The sequence below is a fragment of the Oncorhynchus masou genome, unplaced genomic scaffold (genome assembly GCF_036934945.1).
Source record: "Oncorhynchus masou masou isolate Uvic2021 unplaced genomic scaffold, UVic_Omas_1.1 unplaced_scaffold_1230, whole genome shotgun sequence".
NCBI classification, from domain to species: Eukaryota; Metazoa; Chordata; class Actinopteri; order Salmoniformes; family Salmonidae; genus Oncorhynchus; species Oncorhynchus masou.
Window position 1 is genome coordinate 169,447 of NW_027002105.1, and position 18,693 is coordinate 188,139.

General features: G+C 46.0%; 2 pseudogenes; both read right to left on the reverse strand.

The window, feature by feature from the left end:
* Window positions 1-2,753, reverse strand: part of LOC135529995 (formin-2-like) — a 158,647-nt pseudogene extending 155,894 nt beyond the window's left edge.
* Window positions 2,754-16,049: 13,296 nt separating this feature from the next.
* LOC135529993 (muscarinic acetylcholine receptor M3-like) lies at window positions 16,050-18,057 on the reverse strand (annotated as a pseudogene).
* Between the last annotated feature and the right edge of the window lie 636 nt (window positions 18,058-18,693).

Below are 18,693 nucleotides of genomic sequence, written 5' to 3' on the forward strand. Positions count from 1 at the left end.
GCAGCTAGCCTACACACTGTAGTCCCACAACAGCAGCTAGCCTACACACTGTAGTCCCACAACAGCAGCTAGCCTACACACTGTAGTCCCACAACAGCAGCTAGCCTACACACTGTAGTACCAGAACAGCTGATGCAGGACGACGCTCTTAACCTTTATTTAACGAGGCAAGCCAGTAAATTTAAGAACAAATTCTTATTTACAATGACGGCCTACCGGGTGGACAGTGGGTTAACTGCCTTGTTCAGGGGCAGAACGACAGATGTTTACCTTTTCAGCTCGGGGATTCGATGGCCCGACGCTCTAACCAATAGCCCAACGCTCTAACCCGATGGCCCGACGCTCTGGCCCGACGCTCTAACCAATAGCCCAACGCTCTAACCCAGACGCTCTGGCCCAACGCTCTAACCAATAGACTACCTGCCGCCCCATTACAATACTCTGTCCCTTATACAGAGCGGATTACATATTTTGGTACTTTTTCCATCACAACATAAAAAAATGTAAAATATAAAAAAACTTTTGAAAGAGGCCTTTGGAGAGTCCCTGTGAAAATAAAGGAATAAAACTCACCGGTGAAGATGTCGTGGAAGCTACAGGTAGACACGTGTCCGGTGGAGGATCTCCGTGTGGCACACAGGGGCTGACTGCCCCCCCTCAGCCTGTCCTCCGACCCTCCGTACCCCTCCAGGTAGTCTGCTGATCCTGCCTTGATGGGGAGCTCCCTGTCCAGCTCCTCGGTCCAGTCCGCGGACCAGCTGAGGGGACCGGCGATGCTGTGGGAGCGCTGTCGTCTAACCCGCCACTTCTCCGTGCGGTGTCCCAGGTCGTGGCAGCGCTGGCGGAACAAGGGGCTCCGTGAGGGCGAGGTGCCTGGGGAGCCAGAGAGTTGCCTGGTGGTGGTCTTGATGTAAGAAGGGTAAATGGGAGGGTAGGGTTTGACTGTGGGGCTGGTGCCTGAGGAAGAGTGGTTGTAGGATGGAAGGGTGGAGGTCAGGGTGGACTTGAGGAGACGCATGGCCAGGCTCGGGCTCTCCTGAGAGGGCCAAGGGGAGAAGGACACGCTGCTCTTCCTTCTCTGGGTGATCAGAGGGTCGTCGGCAGGCTCAGAGCACCTCAGATCCCCCCTGCTAAGACACTCCAGGGACTCAACGCTGACTGCAGCCCCCACCCCTGCCCCCACCCAGTCCCCCACCCTCCCCTCTTCCTCGGAGGCATTGCCAGAGCTCAGGTCTATGGCCTCGTGGCTCGTGGTCGCATCACTGTGACTAAGGCTCTCGGCTGACAGGGGGGGCATGTCCAGGTCATTCTCCTCCTCCTCCTCCCCTTCCTCCACCTCCTCCAACACCTCCTTCTCCTCTCTGAGAGGAGACTCCACAGCGCTCTCAAAGGAGGCTGTGAGGTCTGGGAAGCTAGTAGCGCTGGTTGTCTTGGTAACGTGGCCGTTCGTCTGGGCAGCGGGGGGCTGGGAGGGGGGCTGAGTGTTAACGTTAACCTCCTGGCAGCTCAATGCCTCCTCCGCCTGCTCCTCCTCCTGCTCCTTTGTCCCAGAGAAAGAGGAGGAGGCACAAAGGGCTGGTTCTGTTTCAGCCCCTCTCAGCTCCCAGTTGAGTTTCTCTGTAGCAGTGGTAGCTCCCCTCTCCTCCTCCACCGCCTCCTCTCCCCCATCCAGGGACAGAGACAGTTTAGAAAGCAGGCCATTCTCCTGGCCAATGACGGGGGCTGCCTCTGGGGCAGTGAGAGGCTCCGGTGGGGGGGGTTGTTCAGTGGGACTGGGGGTAGTTATAACCTCGTCAGACCTCTGTTTCCTCCACCCTCCTCCCCAACCCAGCTCTTCACTCAGCTCAGCGGTGGAGATAATCACCCCCTGCTGTAGTCTAATAGCCTGCTGGATGTCGGCTAGCAGGTCCTCTTGTTCTGCAGCTGAGTGAAAGCTATAGATGTCCGGGTCTGAACCAGAGCTGCTCCTCTTTCTCTGTTCAACCTCCCCCTGCCGGTCTGGAGCAGTGTCCGCGGTCGCCCCCGTGGGCTGCCGGCTCTCCCCCGTGGGCTGCCGGCTCTCCCCCGTGGGCTGCCGGCTCTCCCCCGTGGGCTGCCGGCTCTCCCCCTTGATACAACCATGACTCCTAGCACCATGCCCATCACCAGGCTCTGCTGGTCCCTCGGTGTCAGATTGTCCCAGCTCGTCAGCTGACAGAGAGAGATCTGGTGTTTTGGTGTGAGCAGAGTGAGCGGAGTCCAGCTCGTTCTGAGACGACAACACATCCTCCCTGGATCCCCCTGTCGATCCCTTCCCCTTTAGATTCTTCCTCTTCCTGATAGAGAACACAGAGGATTTAGACTCCTTCTTATTCTTCTTCTCGTCTCCTCCTTTGCCATGTTTTCCGTGGGATTTCTTGCCGTGGTGAAATCCTTTGTTTGTGCCGTCAGTGTGCCGGGGCTCCCCGGTGGTATGGTCTGCTGTGTCCTGTCCGTATCCGTCCTCTTTCACCTTCTTCTGCTTCCCCTCCTGGTTCCCCATGATGCTGAATCTCAGCCTCCACTTCTGTCTGGCGCCGAGACTCAGGCCATGTCTTTGAAAACAGCTGCCATTTTCTCTGCTGCTCCTCAGTCTACGTCTGCGTAGCTGCTGCGAGGCTGTGATGCTGCTTTCCCGTGACGATGATGAGAGAAGCAGTGATGATGATGATGATGCGAAGACGACGCACGCCTGCTCTCGCTCTCCTCCTCCCTGCGCCAGTGCGATATCTCCCTTCTCTTCTCCCTCCTCTCCCTGCTCGATTTCTCCCCTCCTCCCTGCAACCTCTTTCCATGCGCGTGCACCTGCTCTCTCTCTGCCGTCTCACTCTCCTCCTCTCCATCTGCTGCTCTGCATAATGTGCTGAGCCGAGCAGGGCTGGAGGAAGAGAAACAGCCTTCAGAAACAACAGTAGAAGAGGTCTCCGCCGGCAGCCTCTTCGCCAGGGGTAGAGAAAACCATGGCTGGTGAGATGGGTACTGGTCGGGCTCTAGGGAGAGGTGGTCGCTGTGACAGCGAGTCTGGCGGGGAGAACGGGTGTTATAAGGACTATAGCGGAGAGTGTGTCTGTTATAGGGGCTGCGGCAGGGAGTCTGGCTGTGGCAGGGGCTGTGTAGAGGAGTGCAGCTGGGAGTGTGGCCATTATAGGGGCTGTGACAGGGAGTCTGACGGGGAGTGTGGTTGTGACGGGGAGTCTGGCTGTTATAGGGGCTGTGACGGGGAGTCTGACGGGGATTGTGTCTGTTTGTATTCATATTGAACAGGCACACAGTTCTCCCTGTGAAAGGAGTCCTGACAATGCTCTCCCTCAGCACAGGGATGTGGTTTTCTATAGTCTGGATGGTGCGCATGGTGAAGTCTTGATGCTGGGGACAGTTCTCCCAGTGATGGTGTCTGGAGAAAAACAGGATACGATAAATATGATTAATTACACAAATTCAAAAGTTTGGGGTAACATCGAAATCACTCCTGTGTTCCAATGGCAGGTTGTGTTAGCCTTTTAAAATGATAAACGTGGATTATCTAACACAACGTGCCATTGGAACAGGCGTGATGGTTGCCCCCCCCGGGTTGTGCCGTGGCCGAGTTCTTTGTGGGCTATACTCGGCCTTGTCTCAGGATGGTAAGTTGGTGGTTGAAGATATCCCTCTAGTGGTGTGGGGGCTGTGCTTTGGCAAAGTGGGTGGGGTTATATCCTGCCTGTTTGGCCCTGTCCAGGGGTATCGTCGTACAGGGTCACAGTGTCTCCTGACCCCTTCTGTCTCAGCCTCCAGTATTTATGCTTCAGTAGTTTATGTGTCGGGGGGCTGGGGTCCGTTTGTTATATCTGGAGTACTTCTCCTGTCTTATCCGGTGTCCTGTGTGAATTTAAGTATGCTCTCTCTAATTCTCTCTCTCTTTCGCTCTCTCGGAGGACCTGAGCCCGAGGACCATGCCTCAGGACAACCTGGCATGATGAATCCTTGTTGTCCCCAGTCCACCTGGCCGTGCTGCTGCTCCAGTTTCAACTGTTCTGCCTGCGGCTATGGAACCCTGGCCTGTTCACTGTGATGATGATAATAATAATAATGATAATAATAATAATAATTTAGACCATGCTGGTCATTTATGAACATTTGAACATCTTGGCCATGTTCTGTTATAATCTCCACCCGGCACAGCCAGAAGAGGACTGGCCACCCCACATAGCCTGGTTCCTCTCAAGGTTTCTTCCTAGGTTCTGGCCTTTCTAGGTAGTTTTTCCTAGCCACCGTGCTTCTACACCTGCATTGCTTGCTGTTTGGGGTTTTAGGCTGAGTTTCTGTACAGCACTTTGAGATATCAGCTGATGTAAGAAGGGCTTTATAAATACATTTGCTTGATGTTGATAATGGGCCTCTTCCATTAAAAATCAGTCATTTCCATCTACAATAGTCATTTACAACATTAACAATGTCTACACTGTATTTCTGATCAATTTGACGTTATTTTAAAAAGTGCTTGTCTTTTCAAAAACAAGGACATTTCTAAGTGACCCCAAATCAACCAGCCCACTCAGATTTCTTTCCCCAACCGACAAATTTTTGTTTGCTAAAATTACACCAACAAAACGCTGATGCACATACAATAAAACTTATAATTAGTATGAAGTCGTGTTGTTTTCCATAGTATTTTCAGCTGGTGTACAAAACCAAAAGACGCAAAAACAAAAGAACAGATCTACTATTTTCTTAGACTTGCTCTCAATGAAAATGACAGATCTATAACTCACATTTCTATGTGCATTTTGTATGGTCGCCAACAAAGTTATATAAAGAACTCCTAGCGGTCAAACAGGGTAATGATTCCTAGTTTTTCTACCCTTCATTTTAGAAACACTTAAAGGTGTTTCGTGTAGGCTCACCCCGGATTGGCATTTTTGATAACCATGTAAATCTCTCTCGGACAAAGTGACTTTAGTCTAAATTTACTCTCAGATTCAAAAATGGTAATTAGCATCAAAGTAGACATGAGGCAAAACTACAACTACAGCTCCTGCACTTCCTCTCCAGCTGACACCTTTGCTAACGGGTGTCAATGTAAAACTTGCACAAGACCGTTCACAGAATTGTCCCTTTAAAGGAATGTAGCCAATTTATTCATTGCCTCATGTAACAGATGGTAAGAATCTATGAATTAACTATTGGTTTGAGTTGGCAGTCTACTCCAGATCATTGTGGAATTTGCAGTTCTTTATCATTGCCACATTAGTAGGTAATTAGCATTTCAGTTTGGGTGGGTAAATACAGGCAAATAAATTGATTTTCAAAAAGTTACCTTGCCAGAGAGAGATGTAGTTATTAAAATGTCGCGCCAGGGTAAGCCTACACGAAACACAGCCCTTATTTTAAGTGTTGCTAAAATCCCCTATGGGGAAAAAGGAACAGTTGAGAAAACAATTGTAACCATTCCCCTGTTTGACCGCCAGGTGATATGGCTATTATGAGGCATACTGTGATACTCCATTACAGCTTTAACAGAAATATCTGATGCACAAAAATTATCAGCTGGCCCTTTAAGGGCGGGCGGTTACCGTGGTAACGCGATTTCAGTCACGTTTGTGCGACAGAGATTGAGTCTGACGTTTTAGTTTATTGCCTGCTGAAAGGTGAATTAGTCTCGCAGTGTTTGGTGGAAAGCAGACTGCCTCTATTGCGTTTATTTTTTATTATCCTAAAACAGTATTTCTGCCGTTTTTGTTTAATCGCACAAAGTCAAACATTACAAATCCTACAGCCTATCCCGCCTTGCGCGACACACACCGCCTGGCTGGAGCTGAGCACAGGCATGGCATTTTTTTTAATTTACTTTAAAACAGAAGTCTGCCTGAAGTGAGTCTTTTAACCTTGTTTCTTGGTTATTTGCATTGTTTTATTCATTGTAAATAAGAATTTATTCTTAACTGACTTGACTGGCTAAATAATGGTTAAATAAAGACTGCTAGGGAAGAGAAGACGCGGTTTCTAGTCAGAAAACAGGAGGACAATCTACACTGGAGTTGCTTACCAAGACGACATTGACTGTAACTCGGCCACTCAGTAACACTTTTGACTTAAATCGGCTTGAAAATCTATGGCAAGACCTGAAAATGGCTGTCCTAGTAAAGATCAAAAACCAACTCGACAGAGGTTAAAAAAATTACGAATAAATGGGCAAATTGTACAATTCAGGTGTGCAAAACTCAGATTTACCCAGAAAGACTCACAGCTGTAATCGCTGCCAAAGGTGATTCTAACATGTATTGACTCAGGAGGTTGAATACTGATGTAATCAAGTTTATATATATATATATATATATCTATTTTTTACAAATGACCGTTGACCCCCTCCCCGAAAAAAAGACAAATACATTTGAATCAGACCCTGTAACAAAACGTGGCAGAAGTGGAAGGGCGTGAAGACTTTCTGAAGGCCCTGTTGATCTACACTACATGTCCAACAGAATGTGGACACCTGCTCCTCAAACACCTCATTCCAGAATCAATATCAATATGGAGTTGTTGCCCCCCACCCTCTCTACTGACACAACAGCCTCCACTCTTCTGGGAAGGTTTTCCACTAGATGTTGGAACAATGCTGGGGGACTTGCTTCCATTCAGCCACAAGAGCATTAGTGAGGTTAGGGGTTGAGGTCTGTGTAGGCCAGGCAAGTTCTTCCACACCGGTCTTGACAAACCATTTATGTATAGACCTTGCTTTGTGCATTGTCATGCTGAAACAGGAAAGGGCCTTCCCCAAACTGTTGCCACAAAGTTGGAAGCACAGAATCGTCTGGAATGTCATTGTATGCTGTAGCGTTAAGATTTCCCTTCACTGGAACTAAGGGGCCCGAACCATGAAAAACAGTTCCAGACCATTATTCCTCCTCTACCAAACTTAAGTTGGCACAGGGCAGGTCCTTACCGTTCTGCCACCCTAGGAGGTACCAAAAAATAGCTCCAGAAAAACTAGAATAGTCCCGGTAAGCAGATTGACGTTGAAAATACGTATTTTCCAGACGTTGAAGTTATGTTCGATTTAGGTTTCTGAAGTAAAGGCATTTCAAATATTTTTTAAATACACATTTTCCAGGAAGTTGAAAAGGCGTCTTTTCCAAACACCAAAAGGACAGATTTCCACCGGTCTAGATAACAATCTGTCGTTCTACCCCTGAACAAGGCAGTTAACCGGCTGTCCACGGTAGGCCGTCATTGAAAATAAGAATCTGTTCTTTAACTGACTTTCCTGGTTATATAAAAAGGTCAACAAATAAGTGGTTCTGTGTCATTTGGGAGCAGGATAACTCACTGTGTTCATTATAACATGCTGCATTTCAACACTCCGGACGACAATATTATGTTTATATTCTAAAACGGTGCGATAACGTTCAAACCGATCAGCTCCGACGCTCGTCCCCAAGCGAAATGCGCCCCGGGCAGAAGTAGTATCATCAACAGTAACAAACAAAACGAACCTTTCCTGAAACTTACATTTAAAAATGGACTGACTGTCATGTTCAGATCACCAATAACCGTTAACAGACTAGAAAGTTCCAGTTTAGGCTAATATGTCACGAAATGACAGCAACTCCATAGTGGAGGTGTAGAATTTAGATGCTGTTTCCTAATTGCAACTAATCTCGCTCTGAGACACTTCAGACAGATGGCTGACAATTTGCCGCATGTTGTGTTGGTGTCAATCGATGTGAAGAACATGGGGAAAGTTAATGGTTTAACTAACATGTGTGGGGGGGGGGAATACAAAGAATATTTTCCGAGCAAATTCAGACGTTACTCACATCATGTTGCCTCCGTGAAGTGAACGTTCACCGCCAGCATGCAGACACCACATAGTCCATTGGAAAGACGCGCTCAATCAATCAGCCATTTCATTTCTTACAGGTGTGAATTCCTTGAGCGACGTTTTGATTTTCCTGTGATCACATAGTCAAAATCCGATCATAACTTTGGCATTTGACAGTATTTAAAAAAAGACTTACTAGAAACAGAAGTAAACTTACTACTATAATTAACTGCTAAACCTAGAAGACTATAACGTTATACACTCATCTATAACAAATACAACAGTGACGCCTAGTGGTTGATTTTGAGAAAACACCTAAGCCAAATGTCCTGGGGACCATCGTTTTTGGTTTATCGAGCTAACGTTATATCGTGTTCCTATGTCAAACATAAACAATCAAAAGATATAAACATGATGATGGTAATGGTTTAATTAGAAAATGAACAGGATACTCCCTTACCCTCCATTATAATAAGCTGGTCTATACTTTATACCTGCTAGTACTGCTTGTACCGAATATACACTGACTTGACAAAACATTAAGAACACCTGATCTTTCCATGACATAGGCTGACCAGGTGAATCCAGGTGAAAGCTGCCACTTCAATCAGTGTAGATGAAGGGGAGGAGACGGGGGTTAAAGAAGGATTTTTAAGCCTTGAGACAATTGAGACTTTGATATTGTATGTGTTCCATTCAGAGGGTGAACGGTCAAGACTAAATATTTAAGTGTTTTTTAACAGTAGGTGCCAGGCGCACCGGTTTGTGTCAAGAACTGCAACGCTGCTGGGTTTTTCACACTCAACAGTTTTCCCGTGTGTATCAAGAATGGTCCACCACCCAAAGGACATACAGGCAATTTGACACAACTGTGGGAAGCATTGGAGTCAACATGGGCCAGCATCCCTGTGGAACACTTTCAACACCTTGTAGAGTCAACATGGACCAGCATCCCTGTGGAACACTTTCAACACCTTGTAGAGTCAACATGGGCCAGCATCCCTGTGGAACACTTTCAACACCTTGTAGAGTCAACATGGACCAGCATCCCTGTGGAACACTTTCAACACCTTGTAGAGTCAACATGGGCCAGCATCCCTGTGGAACACTTTCAACACCTTGTAGAGTCAACATGGGCCAGCATCCCTGTGGAACGCTTTCAACACCTTGTAGAGTCAACATGGGCCAGCATCCCTGTGGAACACTTTCAACACCTTGTAGAGTCCACATGGGCCAGCATCCCTGTGGAACACTTTCAACACCTTGTAGAGTCAACATGGGCCAGCATCCCTGTGGAACACTTTCAACACCTTGTAGAGTCAACATGGGCCAGCATCCCTGTGGAACACTTTCAACACCTTGTAGAGTCAACATGGACCAGCATCCCTGTGGAACACTTTCAACACCTTGTAGAGTCAACATGGACCAGCATCCCTGTGGAACACTTTCAACACCTTGTAGAGTCAACATGGGCCAGCATCCCTGTGGAACACTTTCAACACCTTGTAGAGTCAACATGGACCAGCATCCCTGTGGAACACTTTCAACACCTTGTAGAGTCAACATGGGCCAGCATCCCTGTGGAACGCTTTCAACATGGGCCACACCTTGTAGAGTCAACATGGACCAGCATCCCTGTGGAACACTTTCAACACCTTGTAGAGTCAACATGGGCCAGCATCCCTGTGGAACACTTTCAACACCTTGTAGAGTCAACATGGGCCAGCATCCCTGTGGAACACTTTCAACACCTTGTAGAGTCAACATGGGCCAGCATCCCTGTGGAACACTTTCAACACCTTGTAGAGTCAACATGGGCCAGCATCCCTGTGGAACACTTTCAACACCTTGTAGAGTCAACATGGACCAGCATCCCTGTGGAACACTTTCAACACCTTGTAGAGTCAACATGGGCCAGCATCCCTGTGGAACACTTTCAACACCTTGTAGAGTCAACATGGGCCAGCATCCCTGTGGAACACTTTCAACACCTTGTAGAGTCCACATGGGCCAGCATCCCTGTGGAACACTTTCAACACCTTGTAGAGTCAACATGGGCCAGCATCCACTTTCAACACCTTGTAGGAACATGGACCAGCATCCCTGTGGAACACTTTCAACACCTTGTAGAGTCAACATGGGCCAGCATCCCTTGGAACACTTTCAACAGAGTCAACATGGGCCAGCATCCCTGTGGAACACTTTCAACACCTTGTAGAGTCAACATGGGCCAGCATCCCTGTGGAACACTTTCAACACCTTGTAGAGTCAACATGGGCCAGCATCCCTGTGGAACACTTTCAACACCTTGTAGAGTCAACATGGGCCAGCATCCCTGTGGAACACTTTCAACACCTTGTAGAGTCAACATGGACCAGCATCCCTGTGGAACACTTTCAACACCTTGTAGAGTCAACATGGACCAGCATCCCTGTGGAACACTTTCAACACCTTGTAGAGTCAACATGGGCCAGCATCCCTCAACATGGAACGCTTTCAACACCTTGTAGAGTCAACATGGGCCAGCATCCCTGTGGAACGCTTTCAACACCTTGTAGAGTCAACATGGACCAGCATCCCTATGGAACACTTTAGACACCTTGTAGAGTCAACATGGGCCAGCATCCCTATGGAACACTTTAGACACCTTGTAGAGTCCATGACCTGACGAATCCAGTCTGTTCTGTATGAGTGAAGGTGTACCTAATGTTTGGTGTGTGTGTGTGTGTGTGTGTGTGTGTGTGTGTATGTGTGTGTGTAACTAATGTTTGGTGTGTGTGTGTGTGTTTGTGTGTGTGTGTGTGTGTGTGTGTGTGTGTGTGTGTGTGTGTGTGTGTGTGTGTGTGTGTGTGTGTGTGTGTGTGTGACAACAATCTGGACACTGAAACACAGTAAGAAACTTTATTCCCTATAAAATGCCACGTTTATAAAATTAAAATAAAAAATCCTTCAAATGATTTGTCATGAAGACGAGTGTCTTCAGAAGTGCTTTAACTGGGAACAAAACAAATACAAACTCAACATATTCTCCTAGCTGAACACGCCGTTTGGGTCCAAGGTGGAAGTAGCTAACAAACATCTCTTATAAAATATGACAAGCATAAGATTATATGGCTCAGTAACACAAGTCAATCATATCATTATAAAACATTTAAATAACACAAAACGTGGATTTATAAAACACTTAGAAAATGACTTATCCTTCTATTGATCTGATCACATATGTTGAACAACCAAACATCTGAATCTGTCCCTAATTCCACACATGGTGTGATAAAACCAAACATCTTGTATAATTCTTGTGTCAAAAAGGTGTATTTGAAAACTAGAACACTCCTTAAAACGTCTTATAAAAAAAATAAAATTGTGTGTCCTGGTCAACTCATTGTGTGTCCTGGTCATCGTGTGTCTCATCGTGTGTCCATTGTGTGTGGTCAAACTCATTGTGTATCCTGGTCAACTCATCGTGTGTCCTGGTCAACTCATTGTGTGTCCTGGTCAACTCATTGTGTGTCCTGGTCAACTCATTGTGTGTCCTGGTCAACTCATTGTGTGTCCTGGTCAAATCATTGTGTATCCTGGTCAACTCATCGTGTGTCCTGGTCAACTCATCGTGTATCCTGGTCAACTCATTGTGTCCTGGTCAACTCATGTGTGTCCTGGTCAACTCATCGTGTATCCTGGTCAACTCATGTGTGTCCTGGTCAACTCATTGTGTGTCCTGGTCAACTCATTGTGTGTCCTGGTCAACTCATTGTCAACTCATGTGTCCTGGTCAACTCATTGTGTGTCCTGGTCAACTCATGTGTGTCCTGGTCAACTCATCGTGTGTCCTGGTCAACTCATCGTGTGTCCTGGTCAACTCATCGTGTATCCTGGTCAACTCATTCCTGGTCAACTCCTGGTCAACTGGTCAACTCATCGTGTGTCCTGGTCAACTCATTGTGTGTCCTGGTCAACTCATTGTGTGTCCTGGTCAACTCATTGTGTGTCCTGGTCAACTCATCGTGTGTCCTGGTCAACTCATTGTGTGTCCTGGTCAACTCATTGTGTGTCCTGGTCAACTCATAGTGTGTCCTGGTCAACTCATTGTGTGTCCTGGTCAACTCATTGTGTGTCCTGGTCAACTCATTGTGTGTCCTGGTCAACTCCATTGTGTGTCCTGGTCAACTCATCGTGTGTCCTGGTCAACTCATTGTGTGTCCTGGTCAACTCATTGTGTGTCCTGGTCAACTCATTGTGTGTCCTGGTCAACTCATTGTGTGTCCTGGTCAACTCATTGTGTGTCGTGGTCAACTCATCATGTGTCCTGGTCAACTCATCGTGTATCCTGGTCAACTCATTGTGTGTCCTGGTCAACTCATTGTGTGTCCTGGTCAACTCATTGTGTGTCCTGGTCAACTCATCATGTGTCCTGGTCAACTCATCGTGTGTCCTGGTCAACTCATCGTGTGTCCTGGTCAACTCATTGTGTGTCCTGGTCAACTCATCGTGTATCCTGGTCAACTCATGTGTGTCCTGGTCAACTCATCGTGTGTCCTGGTCAACTCATTGTGTGTCCTGGTCAACTCATTGTGTGTCCTGGTCAACTCATTGTGTGTCCTGGTCAACTCATTGTGTGTCCTGGTCAACTCATCGTGTGTCCTGGTCAACTCATCGTGTGTCCTGGTCAACTCATTGTGTGTCCTGGTCAACTCATTGTGTGTCCTGGTCAACTCATTGTGTGTCCTGGTCAACTCATTGTGTGTCCTGGTCAACTCATTGTGTGTCCTGGTCAACTCATCGTGTGTCCTGGTCAACTCATTGTGTGTCCTGGTCAACTCATTGTGTGTCCTGGTCAACTCATTGTGTGTCCTGGTCAACTCATTGTGTGTCCTGGTCAACTCATTGTGTGTCCTGGTCAACTCATTGTGTGTCCTGGTCAACTCATCGTGTGTGTCCTGGTCAACTCATCGTGTGTCCTGGTCAACTCATTGTGTGTCCTGGTCAACTCATCGTGTGTCCTGGTCAACTCATTGTGTGTCCTGGTCAACTCATCGCGTGTCCTGGTCAACTCATTGTGTGTCCTGGTCAACTCATTGTGTGTCCTGGTCAACTCATCGTGTGTCCTGGTCAACTCATTGTGTGTCCTGGTCAACTCATCGTGTGTCCTGGTCAACTCATCGTGTGTCCTGGTCAACTCATTGTGTGTCCTGGTCAACTCATTGTGTGTCCTGGTCAACTAATTGTGTGTCCTGGTCAACTCATCGTGTGTCCTGGTCAACTCATTGTGTGTCCTGGTCAACTCATCGTGTGTCCTGGTCAACTCATTGTGTGTCCTGGTCAACTCATTGTGTGTCCTGGTCAACTCATCGTGTGTCCTGGTCAACAGTGAAATCCATGAAGGTCATCGTGTGTCCTGGTCAACTCATTGTGTGTCCTGGTCAACTCATCGTGTGTCCTGGTCAACTCATTGTGTGTCCTGGTCAACTCATTGTGTGTCCTGGTCAACTCATTGTGGTGTCCTGGTCAACTCATCGTGTATCCTGGTCAACTCATCGTGTGTCCTGGTCAACTCACGTGTGTCCTGGTCAACTCATCGTGTGTCCTGGTCAACTCATCGTGTGTCCTGGTCAACTCATCGTGTGTCCTGGTCAACTCATTGTGTGTGTCCTGGTCAACTCATCGTGTGTCCTGGTCAACTCATTGTGTGTCCTGGTCAACTAGTGAAATCCATGAAGGTCATCATGTCAACAAAACGGTCCTCCCGAAACACCCGGCACCACCGCAGCGAAGAGACAAAAAACTGCACCATGTTATTAAGTGGTTGCCTGGATACCGGTCCGTTGGTTGCCCGTATACCGGTCTGTTGGTTGCCCGGATACCGGTCTGTACGAGTATTATCATTCCACTCCTTCACACTCTGTGTCTTGCCAGATATATAGACGCGGAGTACAGGGTGTGGAATGATAGCACAAAACAGGTCTGGATTTCAAGCTAATTTAAGGACGACATCAGTTACTCCTAAAATTATACGGTACCTCTTAGGGTACAATACCCAGCCGATACACAGATAGACATCTGGACATGCTGAGTTTGAGCCAACCAACCGTTCAGCACTACGTCATACTACATTTATACCACCAGGTGGTGCTGTTGGATGACTGACATTCTCCACCTGGAAACCCGCAGAAGGAAAAACACTCAGTGCTTGACGTGGACTGAAATAGGTGTCTGAAATATTCATTTTGAGTGCTGTTACTGTTTTGTAAATCTGAAATACTTTATACTATTCTATAAGAGGAACTCGAGCACAATAACATTTGAGTTGATACTCAGTGGCTCCTTCTTACCAAAGACAACCACAGACAACACATCTCACCTCAGATCGACTTGTTTCATAGCTAGTAACCATGATCGTCATAGACACAGTATTTATGGTATATGACTTGTATGGAAAAACTCATCATCATTTTTTGGGGGTCAATATGTCTCAATGGTAAAACGTATTTAATTACATACATTTTACTTTATTGCAATTTATCTTGGACCGGGACACATTATTTTATAGAAAATATATAACAAGCATTTTATATAAACATAGAACTGCATCATACGCTACATAAACATCAATTTAAAGAATCCACACAGTCACTATGTAAATATCAGCTCACAATCACACAGTTATTTTAGATCATAGAAGCAGCTTGTACACCAGCCCTGTGCTTCACAACAAGAGATGCACAATTACAGCACCTTTCCCCATAATTCCCAGGTTTTCCACAAATCCCAACTGGAGGATTCCAGCATTCCTTCCTGTTTCCAGGACTCTTCCTACCAGGATTTGTTTTTGTTTTGGAGGGAAAAACCTGAGAATTCTTAGAAAGTTTCCTGTTTTTTTGCAACCCCCTTTTCAAACAACACTGTCTCACTTTGAGCAACGATTACAACCACCACAATGGTCACCGACACGTTGTTAAATCATCACCGCCGAACACACAGAATATTAGCCAAACACGTGACATAACATGGGATGAAAAAGGTTACTGGCTCAGGAAGTAGTTCACTACTCACCAGAACTCGTTGGGTGGAATCAAAGAGTAGAGTAGCACGCCACTCACAGACACTACTGCAGATGTACATGAAAGTACTGCAGATTTACATGAAAGTACTGCAGATTTACATGAAAGTACTGCAAATGTACATGAAAGTACTGCAAATGAAAGTACTGCAGTTTACATGAAAGTACTGCAGATGTACATGAAAGTACTGCAGATTTACATGAAAGTACTGCAGATGTACATGAAAGTACTGCAGATGTACATGAAAGTACTGCAGATTTACATGAAAGTACTGCAAATGTACATGAAAGTACTGCAAATGTACATGAAAGTACTGCAGATGTACATGAAAGTACTGCAGATGTACATGAAAGTACTGCAGATTTACATGAAAGTACTGCAAATGTACATGAAAGTACTGCAAATGTACATGAAAGTACTGCAGTTTTACATGAAAGTACTGCAGCTTAACAAAGTACTGCATCTTTACATGGAAGTATTGCACCTTTGCAAAGTACTGCAGCTTTAGAAAGTATTGCACCTTTACAAAGTACTGAACCTTTACAAAGTACTGCACCTTTACAAAGTACTGCAACTGCACCTTGCAAAGTACTGCAACTGTACAAAGTACTGCAGCTTACAAAGTACTGCAACTTACAAAGTACTGCAACTTTACAAAGTACTGCAACCTTACATGTCTATGATTCACCTAATTGTATCTGATTGCCAACTGGAAACCGTGTTCTGAAGGATTATTGAAGGTCTGTAACCGTGTTCTGTAGGATTGTTGAAGGTCTGTAACCGTGTTCTGTAGGATTGTTGAAGGTCTGTAACCGTGTTCTGTGTGATTGTTGAAGGTCTGTAACCGTGTTCTGTAGGATTGTTGAAGGTCTGTAACCGTGTTCAGTAGGATTGTTGAAGGTCTGTAACCGTGTTCTGTGTGATTGTCTTGTGAAGGTCTGTAACCGTGTTCTGTGTGACTGTTGGAAGGTCTGTAACCGTGTTCTTGATTTGAAGGTCTGTAACCGTGTTCTGTGTGATTGTTGAAGGTCTGTAACCGTGTTCTGTGTGATTGTTGAAGGTCTGTAACTGTGATAGGTCTGTAACAGTTCAGTTGAAAACCAGGCTTAAAACGTTTGAAACAACAGATATTGTCATATACATCTGACAGCCCTTTTATATGTCCCACATTTTCCATTGGGTTGGGTGCCCTAAACATCAAATCTAATATAATCAAATCTCCCCTTCCCTCCGTGTATAAATATCCCTGGTCATCTGTGTGGCCTTATCACATGCAACATATATGATTTGAAAATAAACATAGAATGACAAAGCTGTAAAACATTATTCTAAATATAAACCATCAAGTTGCTGTTAAATATGAGGGATTCAGCATGAAGTGTCCTGTGGTTTTATTATGTTGAATATGTCTTTGTTGTCAATGTTTTGGCGCCAAACTGGTGTCAGTTGTGGGGGGAAAAGTAAATAGTTGAAAGAGATGCAGAGTTAATTGAAAATAATTGTGTATTTTATTTGTCGTGTTACTATTTTTCTTTTGTATTATTATTTTATTATGTGATCTCTTCATCGTTGAGAAAGGCTCATAAGTACAGTCCATCTCCCTGGCCAACTGTCCTGTTGATATAAATCATCCCAGAGAGGCCCGACAGAGCCCTATACAGCTGACCCAGGGCCCCGGTAGATTACACCTGCAAGGGCTCCTTCTTGCGGAAGGCGACCGTCTGCCTCTGCTGGAACTGAGGCTTGTTGCGTTTGTTGATGTCCTGCCAACGGCAGAGCAGAATCATCTTGAAGGTGTTCCTGAAGGTGAGGTTGCACATGGCGTAACACATGGGGTTGATGGTGCTGTTGACGTAACACAGCCATAGCCCAGAGCCCACAGAGCCCTCAGGATGCAGCCAGTACAGAAGGTGTTGACCAACACCATAATGTTATAGGGAGTCCAGGTTATGATGAAAGCCAACAGGATGGCACTGAGAGTCTGGGCGGCTTTCTTCTCTTCCTTCTTCTCCTTGACTACACTCTGCTTCTTACGCTTGGTGATCTGGGTCTTGGCTTTGGAGGCCAAGCGCTTGGCCATGGCTGCATCCTTCAAGGAGATGGGGGCCGAGGAGGGGGACTTGGAGGTGGGACGACACATCCCTGTTTGGTGGCTCTTGGTGGAGGTCTGGATGGAAGACGAGGAAGTGACAGGGGTTTTAGAGAAGGAGCGTTGGTGGTAGCTGTTGTCTTCCTTGTCTTTCTCCCTTCTGGTATTAAAGGATGTCTTCTTGTCCTTATTATCGCCCCCTTGTGGCCGGAGAGGGTCCTTCGTAGCATCCTGGTCCTCTGGAGATGTCAGCTGGGGGTCGTTGTTAGGGTTGTTACCAGGGGTGGAGTTTATCGGCAGGTTGACCACGATGGAATAGATAGCTCGGCTTGACCTCCGTCGCCCCCTCCTCGTCCTCAGAGTCTGATTGGTCCATGGAGGCCCCGCCCCCATCGTTGTTGTTCCAGCTATCGGAGCTGTTGTGTTCCGGCTCTCCTCCCACTGTGATTGTCTTCTTCTTGGACCACCTACTCAACGGCCAGAACCGGAAGCGCCCTCGGGGTCTTCTTGACTCCAGAGTCTTTCTGACCGGCCTGGTTAAGCTCGTAACTGCTGCAGCTCCTGGAGCTTCCTGTTTTGGGCATCATGGGAGCCTCCCTCTTCCTGGGCCTCCTCCTTCTCTCCTCATCCTTCTGGCTACCCCCTGGCCCGCCTTGTTCCCTGCCCCAGACCCTCAACCCCGCCAGGTCCTTCTGCCTGTTCTCTGTCTCTCTGTAGATCCTCCAGTAGAGAACCGTCATGATGGTAACCGGTAGGTAGAAGGCAGCGATGGCTGTGCAGAATGTGATAATAGGCTCTGAGAGAAACTGAATAAAGCATTCTCCAGGAGGCACAGTGCGCTCCCCTACGATGTACTGCCAGAAGAGTATAGCCGGGGCCCACAGGATGAAGGACACGGACCAGGCCATGCTGATCATAGTCAGAGCTCTCTTGGTGGTCCTCTTGGCCCGGTAAGTCAGAGGTCGAGTTATGGAGAAGTAGCGGTCGAAGCTGATCACCAGAAGGTTCATGACGGAGGCGTTGCTCGCCACATAGTCGATAGCCAACCACAGGTCACACGCCCAGTTCCCTAAAGCCCATTGGTCCATGATAATGTAGGTAGTGTAGAGGTTCATGGAAAGAGTCCCTAGAATTAGAACACTGTATTTTAGTTTCACTCTGATATTACAGTAATTGACTATAAATATTACACATTTGATATTACAGTAATTGACTATATATACTACTCATGATATTACAGGAATTGACTATAAATATTACACATTTGATATTACAGTAATTTGACTAATACATACATTTGATATTAAGTTGACTAATACATATTATTTATCACATTTGATATTACAGTAATATTGACTAATACATATTACACATTTGATATACAGTAACTGACTAATACATATTACACATTTGATATTACAGTAATTGACTAATACATATTACACATTTGATATTACAGTAACTGACTAATACATATTAAACATTTGATATTACAGTAATTGACTAATACATACATATTGATATTACAGTAATATTACATTATTTGATATTACAGTAATTGACTAATACATATTACACATTTGATATTACAGTAATTGACTAATACATATTACACATTAGATATTACAGTAATTGACTAATACATATTACACATTAGATATTACAGTAATTGACTAATACATATTACACATTTGTGAGACACTGTAGGAAATCATAGTACAATA